Consider the following 12,342-nt stretch of genomic DNA (forward strand, 5'->3'; position numbering starts at 1 on the left):
CAAAAAGTAGATAAATGGTAGTTACATACTCAAATATTCCTTTAAAAATAACTTTTCTCTTCTTCGTGTGACAGGTTTTACATATTGCATCAAACATCTGCTGCGAGCGTGATGCAGTCTTCTTTGTACCATGTGGGGTTAGTTTTTCATTGATGTCAGAAAGAAAAAGAATGATGTACCAGCTATAAATGGAGTGAATCTAACACATTTTACTCTATAGGTTTGAAATGATTCCATAACATTCTGTGAGAATCTGACCTTCCAATAGTGTATCATTTATGTAATTAAATCAAACAAAAATTCATTGAAAAACATATGTATTACTTTATCAGGTATCTGGGAAAAAACCTTTATTTTTGACACCATTAGCTGTCTTATCATGATATATTTGTTGATTTATGATCAGTTTTGCTTGATTTGAGGAGTGAAGAAATGCATTCTATAATTCACTGGAGGAATTAAAGCAGGCGTAAGGGGATTTTAGTTGTCAGAGAAAAGTTGCGTTATGGTCTTAGGTCAACAAATAAATAGTCTGAAGGTTGAAGTTAGTATATTTTTTTCAATCTTATTTCATAGCAATTGTGTGTTCTTGTATTTTATTAACAAATTATGTCATATTTACTTTGTTCTTGTAAACTACAATGACCAAACTGAATATAACAGGCTTATTTAACTATCAACAGTTACTTGTTCCTGGCCTTCTCAGACTATTTCAACTGTGAGCAGTACCTTCCTACTGGTTATGAATTAACTAGTTTTAGCTTCCATTTGTAAGTTGTTACACATATTGAGATAGACAGTTTTGCTAACCTTAAAGAAAATTGGAAGTGAGAAAATTTCAAGATACGTACATACTACAGAGACTAGGTGTGGACATTGTGAAGTAACTCAGGCTAATTAGGAATTTGTTTCTAATGATAATTACATGCAGCAAGTAGAGGATAGAAGAGACAGATTTTTTGTCTCTTGCTTATAAACATAAGAATTCTTTATTTTCTCATTCCCTAGAAAGATGAACAATCTATGAGATTTAATTGTGAGTAGTCATAATAAGATGCAGATATGTCTTTATTGCTATATATTATTTTAGTCTCTATTTTCAATAAGTAGTTGTACAGAAACATTTCGACTCAACATATCAGTTTATGAGTGCAACGCATTCGATCGGTGTCACTCCTTTCATAATTCTCCCCCCTTCTCAGTATCTTCTTAAAATATTTTATTTACTCTATTGGAATATAATCAATGATAAAGACCTGTAAATGATAAGTAAAACTGGTGTTGCACCATTTTTCTATTATAATTTAATTTTGTAATAGTATCAGAACAGAACAGCTGTGTCACAAATACAACATAATATAAATGAGCTCAACAAAATGTAGCATGCGGAGAAGCAGCATAGCCCGTGCACTTCCATATTTCTACAGGCCGGGTGGGGCACAGGTGTTCTACTTAGCCAAAGTTCCAGCAGAAGAGGCGTGCCTTAATCATCAGTCTGGACAGGGGATTTACTATGGGAGGAGATGTCTTCAAGACAGAATTAGGTTCTTGGCTACTCCCACTCCACTGGCTTGCATGGACTGGGAATATTTGAGAGGTAGCAATAAACGACACTCATAAACTCTCCATACTTACAAACAATACTAAAATATATGAATACTCAGAGTCTTTAGCTTGCTTATCAGGAATGAAGATATCAATTTGCAGCCTTATCTCTATAGACTGTCTTTGTTCATCTGAGCCAGCTGTCTTCTAAGAAACCAAAATGGAAAAGAAAATATGTCTCCAAACCCATACAGACTTATAGCTCATCAAGTGAAAATTCAGTCTTGTGTGTTTCTTTTATATCTTCTTGGTTTAATTCAATTACTTCTGGCCATTTTTTAGCTCTTACTGTTAAAAACTTCACATTATCAACTACTTTTATTTTTAAATGGTGTTTCTTTTCCTCTTATATTCATTGGCTAATAATGTATTTTCAGTTTTCATATTATAATCTCCTATATCTGACTTTTGCTTTGTTATTCATTCTCTCTGTATGTCTGTCTCTGTCTCTGTCTCTCTCTCTCTCTGTGCATTCATCCTGGGACTTGAAAAAAGTGCCTTGGTGCTTTCCCTGAGCTCAAGGCACTCTGCTCTAGGCTACTGCTTTACCACTTTGAGCCACAGCTCCATTTATGACTTTTTGGTAGTTGATTGGAGAAAAGTCTCAAGGACTTTTCTGCCCAAGTTGCCTTTGAGCTGCAGTCAGATTTCAGCCCCTTCAAGTAGCTAGTATTACAGGTGTGCGCCACCAGTGTAATGTTACAGTTCTGCATCCATTTTCATTAAGGCACTAATCACTTGTTTTTACTCTATTAGTCCACAGTCTTCAAGTTTTTATTTGTACACCCCACTTCTCTAATGAATACTATATTCTCCAATATTTTCTCATTTCTCATTGGCCATTATATCACAGATTTCTTTGAAAATTCTGTCTTTTTCCTGGCCAGGAAATGGTAGAGATATGTGAAAGATTATTTTTTAAGGCAAATTCTTATGTGCTCATAGCTTCAATTACCATAGATACATGCATGATTTCCAAGCCATACACCATCTCACAATATCTCTCCTGAATTATTATGCAAATATATCATATCCTGATAACAGATGCATCTATTTAGAATTTTGAGACACCTCAAGAAATAAAAAGTCCCAGAAGAAACCATGTTGATTCCAACACAAGATTTGGTCTTGATCTCTAAAGCAGTGACTTACTCTACAAAATACCAAGTCGCAATTCACTCTTACCATAATTCTTCTCTGATTGCAACATATACCTACTTTTTTGTTTGATCTGTTTTTATTTTTAATTAGACTTTTATTATCTAAGTAATTGTACAAATGAATTGCAAAGAAACATGTAAGCTTTTGAATTAAATGCATTTCTTTATTGTAAATGTGATGTATGGGGAGCTACATTTACATAAGTCAGGTAAAGAATACATTTCTTTTTGAATAGTGTCACCCCTCTCCCATATTCTCTCAGTTTTTTTCCTCATGACCCCTTTCCACAAAAGCTATATAGTTCATTTTAAGCATAGTGTCTAGGGAGTATTACAGCTGCATTTGTTCACCCTTTACCCCACCATTTCTGTGCTTTCCCTTTCTCTCCCCAAAACAGATAACCCATATGCAGGACAAAGGGTACAGAAATCAGGAACAGCGACAAAAGGAAAAACAACAACAACAACAACAAAATAAGAAAAACCAAAAACCAAAGCAAAAGGCAAAAATAATAACAACCAAAACTAAACAAAGAAATATAGGTTTCACAGTTTCCCTCATTTGCAGAAATTATAATGTGCCTATAAATCTGCAAGTAAACACAGTGGATGGAAAAGACCAAAAATTGCAGTTGGGTATGATAAACCAATACAGGACTCTAGACATTCACACAGTGAGACTACAGGAGGATATTCTTAGAAGAGGATCACAAAGGTTCAATAGCTATATGCATCTGATTATTCAAAAAGATAGTTATCACAATGTCTACTCTTTTAACAAGTTCTAAAATTTTATCATGGTTAAGACCTGCTTACCTCCTACATCTCTCCATATTAATCATCACTCCCTTACCACATTCATTGCCTTGATATTAAGTGAAGAGCTCTCAGAACTTGCACCACTTGTCTGTGTCTTTACCATAAAACCTTACACACAAACTTTTCCATTTTATTTTACAGTTACTTTTTGCACCCTAGCAAAGCTGACTTTTGCAATGATAACATTGTGTGGCTCTTTAGTGTCTTCTTATACTGTTAAAAGAGGCAATCTTCTGTAGGGGCAAACTCCTATATTCGTGCATGTCTAAAGTGTTCTTTTGGCTTAGCAAAAAGTCTTGACAAGAAATTATCATTCTTTTTTTTTTTTTTTTTTTTTTTTTGTCGGTCGTGGGGCTTGAACTCTGGGCCTGGGCGCTGTCCTTCAGCTCTTCAGCTCAAGGCGAGCGCTCTACCACTTGAGCTACAGCGCCACTTCCGGTTTTCTGGTGGTTTATTTGAGATAGGAGTCTCACGGTCTCTTCTGCCCGGGCTGGCTTTGAACCGCGATCCTCAGATCTCAGACTCCTGAGTAGCTAGGATTACAGGCGTGAGCCACCAGCGCCCGGCTGAAATTATCATTCTTAAAAACATTCTTCTCAACTGTTTTAACCTACTGAACATATGCTTTGTGACCTTGAGATAGGCATACTCCAAAATGTGACTGTTATCTTCTTAAATTCTGACCACATTGTGTGCTCAGGAATGTGCCCAACCCTAAAAATTATCTCCTATATGAATATGTATGAATTCCTTAACTGAATTCCCCATCTTCCTTTGTGGGACTCAGGTATTGCTTAGGAAATCGCTCAGTGCATTCCTTATCAGTGGCAGATAATAAATCACCATTCCTGTCTAAGTCTTGCCATGGTTGCTTCAGCATCACATGCAGCAAGACGTAAGCCATTGCATTTGATTCCAGAACCACTTTATCTATTGCTCCTTTACTACAAATCTTTCATGTATGGATATTTCCATACATGAGAACACTGCACATTCGAATATTCTTTATATTTCATTTTTTTCTTTCTCCTTTCCAGCCATGTTAGGTTTAATTATTTGGTCATTCTAGGCAGATGTACAGATAGAAATATATAAAAGACCTTAATCCTTTTCTCAGCTCAGTATCCTTTCCTTTATCTCTGCTTCATTATGCTAATCTTTTCATATGTTCTTCATTGACTTTTATATCATATCATCATAATTATCATCATCGTGTTAGGACTAGGTTCTAAAATGAACTAGAATATGTGCATTTAGCTCTTTGAGCTTGGCTTATCTCAAATTAAATGATCACCTAAAATTATATTCATTTTCCAGCAAGTGAAATAATTTCATTATTCTTTATGGCTCATCAGTATTCCATGGTATATATGTACCACATTTTCTTTTGTCTTTTACAGGTTTATATAGGAGATCTCCTCAGCCCCATGACAAACACCAACACCAACTTGTATGTTTACCATGCTAAGTTGGAGATGAAAGAGTAGTACATGGATTTGAAGCCAAATATATATACATATATATATAATACACAGTAAAGATACTATACTGACGGATTACAGTAACATGAGTAAGGTAATGAATACACTTCTTGTTGAACATTGTTACCCCTCCTTTATTTTCCCCTATCATCCTTTCCCAACCCACATTCCCAACCACTCCCTCCCCTACCTGAAGTTATAAAGTTCGTTTTCAATATAGTGTTTTGTACATCTCGTTGTTACACTGGGCCAACCTGTATCCTTATTTCAGCATTTTCTTATTTCCCTTCCCCTTCCCAAATTAGAAAAAAAAAGTGTATATATATGATGCAGGACACCGGAATCAACCACAGTGAAAACAGGGGTTATACCATAGGGGAAGAACATACAAGAAGTAAAAAAAATCCCTCAGTAGATGAATGGATCAAGAAAATGTGATTCTTTGAAAAAAAATAATAAAAAAGAAAATGTGATTCTATGCCTCCATCAGAAAGAATGACATTTATTAGGAAATGGAAAGGAAAAAAATATATTAAGTGAAGTAATAAACATAAGCCCCATGGTTTCACTTATTTGTAATAAAGACAAGCAAAACAGGTCAAAAGCTATATATATATATATATATATATATATATATATATATATATATATGATCATATAAGATTATACTAAGTAAAAGGAACCTGCGGGGACACAAGAGGTTTTATCTTTCTTGCTGTTGTTTTTAATGTACTATATATATATATATATATATATATATATATATATATACACACACACACACACACACACACACACACACACACACACACTATAAATATATACTATTTGAAGCCATACCTTTATGTTCAGAGAAGTCTGATTAATTTACTTTTGAATCAATCCATGTTGCAACATAAGACAAAGGAATCTGTAGATAGTTAAAGAGATCTAAGATCCAACACATATGAGAAGCTAGCTGAGAATTCATACTAAGAGCCTGTAGCTCATTGTCTTGGGTTTCTCAGGTTTCTTTTTTGAAATAGGGCATCACAAAACTTTCTGCTTGTACTGGCCTTGAAGTATCATCATTATATTCCAAGGATGTAGTTTTCTGGCAGAAATGTAAATAATTATCCTAAAGAGATTTTTCACGTCCATTTTCCTATTGAAAGCTTATGTCATATCTTTGTGTAGAAATTTAAAGGAGAAATGAATTCTCTCAGACATGGTGGTTAATGGGAAGTGTGCAAGATTAAAATATAGTCCCTTGCCTAATCATCAGTAGTCACGAAAAAGTTTTCACTGTCCAAGAAACTGTATTTATCTTCACCCTTCTCATGTTTATATTAATTTAAAACTAACACCTGCTACCTGTACTTTTCTTCATTTAGATTTCCTGTTCCACTCAGCTATTATAGGATATAGGATAGGCTCTAAAGTCTAGAGGTGCATTAGTAGCTGCCAGAATTTACAGTCTTATTGCTCAGAGACACTTCCAGACCAGGCTTGTAATCTTCTTATTTCTTTATGATGAATTTATTAGATGCAGGAATATGTTCCATTACAAATAGATTGGAAGTATAACTACTAAAATGATTTCTACCTCTGCCCACTTGCCAGAGGAAATAAATACCTCTGACAAATGGAGCAAAATGGTTTCTCTAAGCTCAATGGAAAAACATGCTAGTTTAGATACCATTGGCATGGGGGCAACTGTTATAGGTTAAAAAAAATCTGTCCTTATTAGTTGTGCTAGGAATCCTGGTGGTGGCTGTGACTTACAAGATTCTCAGGAAAACAACAAACAAACAAACAAACAAAACAGCAGAGATGAAATGAAAATGAAACCCCCATTTGATTTACATAGAAACTCAGAAAGAAGAAGAAAACTATTGTTCTACTTTTGAAGGACAAAAAGTTTCATGGACTATGTTTGTTTGTAGTTCTTTCTTACATTTGTTAAAAAAGCAACAGAACTTCAAAAGATTCTATGCCTGTGAGAGAGGAGTCTATAATCATCTCCCCCTGGAAAAATAGATGGGTAACTCCCTGACCTGTGCAAAATCTATACCTTATTCCATAGTTATAAAGGAATTTCAACTCAGATCTATAAAAAGACATGGTTTTTATTTATTCATCTTGTGTTGAAATGTTGCTCTTCCATTTTTTGATGCCAATTCTGAGATAAGCTTTTTGGAGACACTGGTAGGTGAGGAGAAAAGTGGGAGAGAGAAGACAGAAAAGACAAAACAAATGAAGAATGTGCTGTTGGGAAACTTAATTCTGAGGATGTCTGGAACGGCATTGCCTGGGAACTCTGGAGGCAAATCAGACATCAGCACTAGTGTACTGCTAGAGAAAAACAACCCTGCCCAGATATGTATTCCCAGACTTCCTTGTGAAGGCATTCATTCATTTATTTTCATTTTATTTTTGGGTCCGGTCGTGGGGTCTGAACTCTGGGCCTGGGCACTGTCCCTCATCTCTTCAGGTCAAGGCTAGCGCTCTACCACTTGAGCCACAGCACCACTTCCAGCTTTTTTCTTTTTGCTTATGTGGTGCTGGGGAATCGAACCCAGGGCCTCCTGCATGCAAGGCAAGCGCTCTACCACTGAGCCACCTTCCAAGCCCCAGATCATTCATTTATTTTCAAAAGATTTTTTACTTTGATTATCTCTATTATACCAGTAATATTATCGTCTGCCTCTTATTTGACATTCAGTCTAATTCACCTTCAGGGAAGAAGCTTTGAATTCAGAATTGATAGTTATAACTACGCAAAAATTTGAACTCCACAATTTAGATCTGAAAATGCGAATATATACTTCCAAGTATCTATGTTTTAACCAAGGAGTGCATTAGAGTGATATTTATAAGGAACATTATGAATGTCTATATGCTTAATCTTATTTTTTCATCATTTTCAAAGCAACTCTGGAAAATTAATTTGCATATGGAGCAATTCAGCAAAGCTTCTACTAGTTCTGTCTTTTGCTTTATTATGTGTTCTGAATGACAATGGAAAGAAACTTTACTACTTTAGTTTTCATTTGCTGTTAGCTGTTAGCTGTTAGAATGTCAAATCATACACAGTATATCACACTGAAATGCAAGCATGTGAACCATATAGTGCTTCTTTGAATGTTAATGATGATGTTTCTCATTATTTGTTTTTGTAACAAAGCATTATGGCAACATTGGAAAAAGAAACTTTGTAGAACGTTTTATCGCCTATACATCTTAAACAAAAGTTTCATCATATTTCAATATGGTAAGATATTGCAGTACAGAATTATGCAAACTAAAATGCATTTCCACCTGAAGAAAACCTGATTGTTATTACAAAACCATGGAATGAAATCAGATGACAAAAGTCACTGATGTTGTAATGTAGCAATAAATTTTGAAAACACACAATTCAGTGTTATCAATAGTGCAGTGATGATAAAATATACATTTTTACTGTGTGCAGGTTTGCTGATCATGCCTACCAAAAGCAAGATTCCATCAATCATAAAGTAAAAAAAAAAATAAAACAAATCTCGGAAAGCAAGTTGGCACCAAGACTGCAACATTTGATATTATTGTACAGAAAAGTGCAAACTTATTTTGGAAGATATACATATGTATTTGAGGCCAGAGGAATTTGTATAAATATTGAAGAACCAAACATTCAATGCAAGTTATTCTGTGTAACATTTTGCTGGTGCATATTGTAGTTATTACATTTTAAATTCTGGACTACAATGTTCAGACGGTTTAAATCCTTACCTCTTTAAAGAGCATTTTTGTCTGACCCCTAAAATGCGAATTAGATAAACTTTTTTAAAAAATCTGTATTTTTATTGTCAAGATGCTATACAGAGAGGTTACTGTTAACATGAGTAAGGTAATGAGTATATTTCTATTGAGCATTGTTACCCTCTCCCTTGTTTTTCCCCTACTACCGCTTTCCTTCCCACTCCCCCCAATTCCTCCCTCCACCCCAAAAAGTTGTATAGTTGGTTTTCAACATAGTATAGGGCCATGGACGCTTTCTTCACAGGTTTATAGTACAACTGAGAAATCTAGGAGCTCATTGTAGTCTAAATGCCTTAAACAAAATAAGGTTCATATATCAGACTGTTATTGCCCATCTAAAACCTCCTGCTGAATGGGAGTCAGAGGAGAAGAGCATAAGAATTGGAGAGAAGGTTTTTTTTAAAACAATTTGTTGTTAGCCTAGATGGGTTGGATAACAGGTATTTTATTGTGACATTTCCATAAATGTTTAAAAAGCGCAACATCAACTGTGCTCTATCATTTTCCCTAATCCCCAACCCCTTTCCTCAAATAGTTTTTACAAATTTTGTTTTATTGGATTGGATTATTTATTTTTTTGATATTTTTTGTTATTTTGGTATTTTTCTTCTTTTTTTTCCCTTTAGCTTCATAGTTTTTGATTTCTACATATGCATTGTTTTTCATTTTCATTGATTTTGTCAGTCATTGGGAGGTTTTTCAGAATAGTTGAAATTCCTTTCAGCTCAGCCATGCAGTCTTCCTTTACAGATTAGCTTGTTCTTTTTCTTTTTATTCCAATCTTGTATCATAAATATATGATAATTGAGCCTTTTATTTTCTATCATTTAGTTCTGCTTAATGATCTGTAAAAAATATTTATTTCGATATTTTTTCCACACCATTCTCCTTTTCTTTCTTTCTCTTCCTTCCTTCCTTCCTTCCTTCCTTCCTTCCTTCCTTCCTTCTTTCTTTCTTTCTTTCTTTCTTTCTTTCTTTCTTTCTTTCTTTCTTTCTTTCTTTCTTTCTTCCTTTCTTTCTTTCCTTCTTTCTCTCTTTCCTTCCTTCCTTCCTTTCTTCCTTCTTCCTTCCTTCCTTTCTTTCTTTTTTCTTTCTTTCTCTCATTTCCTAATTCCATCCTTCCCTCCTTTTTTCTTCCTTCTTTCATTTTACTTCCTTCTTTCCCTCCTTTTTTCCCTCTTCTTTCTTGCTGGTCATGAGGCTTGGACTCAGAGCCTAGATGCCATTCCTGAGCTCTTTTTTTCAAGGCTAGCACTCCACCACATTGAACAACAGCTTCACTGTGCATTTTCTGGTGGTTAATTGGAGATAAGCATCTCATGGACTTTTCTGACTTGGCTGGCTTTGAACCACAATTCTCAGATCTCAGCCTCATAGGATTATAGGCATGAGCCACCAGCACCCGTCCATTATTTGATTATGGGGTTTCATAGAGGCTTCCATGTTTTCTTCTCATTTTATTGACTTGATAATAATTGTTTTGTTCAACCATGGAGGAAATTATTAATATTGGATATACCTCATTCTCCATTCCTTTGATCAACATATTCTTTAAGATTTAAGGAGTCAGAAGATGTATGTAAGGAAAAGATGAATAATTCTACTAAGTGTTGTAGTCAATATTATTTTAAGCACCTTCTGTAAATATGTAAATTTGATATTTAAATGATTTTATATCTATGTGAAATGATATTCAAAGTTAATCACTTACTGATTTTGACAGTCAGATAAGATCGTCACTATCATCAACACGATTTTTATTACTTTTACTAAAGTATTATAATGGAGATAAATTTACATTTATGACATTTATGACATTTACAACACCGAAATTTTGATTTTGATGAAAGAGGGTCAAGTAATGGAAAGAACAAAGGATATGAAACAATCAAAGGTTAAATTCAATAGTTAGGCAGCTTTCTGGACCTGTTATAAAACAGTCCTAAAAGGCTTAATGCAAATAGCTTTCTGTGAAAACAACTAAATAGAAAACTAGTGAGGATTCTTACATGTTTATAAAACTTAATCTGAAGTAGTTACAAAAGTGGATCTATAAGAATTGATCAGCTGGTTCAGTTTTATTTCCCTAAAGTTATCTGAAGTAAGCAAACTAGAAAATTCAAGACATTTAAACAAATACTATTTTTTACCCACAAAATTTTTAATTTTATCCTCATGAATGAAAAAGTGCTTGCCATTTCTGTTTTTCAGGGATATATGCTTATATTTCTATTCAATAATGCTTCAAATTTCTGTTTATCTTCTAAAATTAAGGTAGTAATAATGTAAGGATGACAATTACGTTGTAATTATTGAAATCAAATATTCCTTGGCCTGAATCACAGTATTTCTTTCCTCAACTAACTTTTATCCAAGTAAGTCATTATTCAGGAACATATAATTAGGTTGTTTTAATCTTATCATTTTCAGTTACCCACTAAAGTAATTAGCTCCCTGTCTTCTTTTTAGTTAGAACATTCCTAAAGGATCAATGTAAAATATAGCATTTTATACTTTACAACACCAATTACTTTGTCAGTATAAATTTATTGATTTTTCTTATTAGTATATTGTCAGTAGATTCTCACAGCATGCTATTTATTAATTAGAAGGAGAACTAGAGACTCATTTCTGAATAGTTTCGTTTTATAGTTCCTTGTCTAGAAAATGTAGAGTAAGCATGGTATCTCATAATATATGTAGAAAGAAGCTAAGAGAGCATTTATGTCTCATTCACGTGATTTCCAAATTTTTCTCTTAAGATTATTATAAAAATAAATATGTCATAATAAAATTTAGGGAGAAGTTTCTAACAAATATTGGGATTTTTTTTCTTTTTTTCTGGACTTTATTTTCTTTTCAAGTGATCATGTTTACATTTCTTATATTCTTGCAATTGCAAGCAGGCTCATGTCCTTACTTAACCACTCATCCCCTTTCAGCTTATTTGAAGAAAAGAGTCACACTGATATTTCTGCTCAGACTGCCTTCAAATTTTGCTGCAATCTGAGCCAAACTTGTATATTTTCTGAAAGAGAAGCAAAGCTATGTATTTTCTTCTAGAAAATAGACAATTCCTGGGATACGTCTTTTTCTGGTAAATCATGGAGGAGAAAAACAGAGCCACTCTATCATGTGAGGGAAAGATATGACATAGAAGCAGCAGTCGAGGAGGAAAGAGAGAGAGCAGAATCTATGAAAGTTGGTGATATGGTAAGTCCTTTAACCCTGTATTTCCAACACTGCCATTTATTAAGCAAAACAAGTTCCTCTCTTCACTGAATATGTGAATTTGTTAAAATTTGTGAAGGTTAAAACTTAGAAGAAAAATGACCTACAGTGGAAAATCCCCCTATTAATGAGTATTAAACTATCTATTAATGTTTTCTGCAAGATTTCAAGTTTTGAATTAAAAGACATTTTAGGCATCATTAAGACGTTAAAATTCCTATAACAGCAAGACCTTGAAGATGTTTCTTTTTCTTCCTAATATT

At 34.0% G+C, this 12,342-nt stretch overlaps 1 non-coding gene across 1 annotated transcript; it reads right to left on the minus strand.

Annotated features, from left to right (window-relative positions):
• Positions 1-7,595: 7,595 nt before the first annotated feature.
• On the minus strand, positions 7,596-7,676 carry Trnaa-ugc (transfer RNA alanine (anticodon UGC)). The gene has a single exon. It is a non-coding gene; the product is annotated as a tRNA-Ala (tRNA).
• Positions 7,677-12,342: the final 4,666 nt, after the last annotated feature.

This window comes from Dipodomys merriami, unplaced genomic scaffold, assembly GCF_024711535.1.
Source record: "Dipodomys merriami isolate MVZ:Mamm:240054 unplaced genomic scaffold, mDipMer1.0.p SCAF_6, whole genome shotgun sequence".
Lineage (NCBI taxonomy): Eukaryota > Metazoa > Chordata > Mammalia > Rodentia > Heteromyidae > Dipodomys > Dipodomys merriami.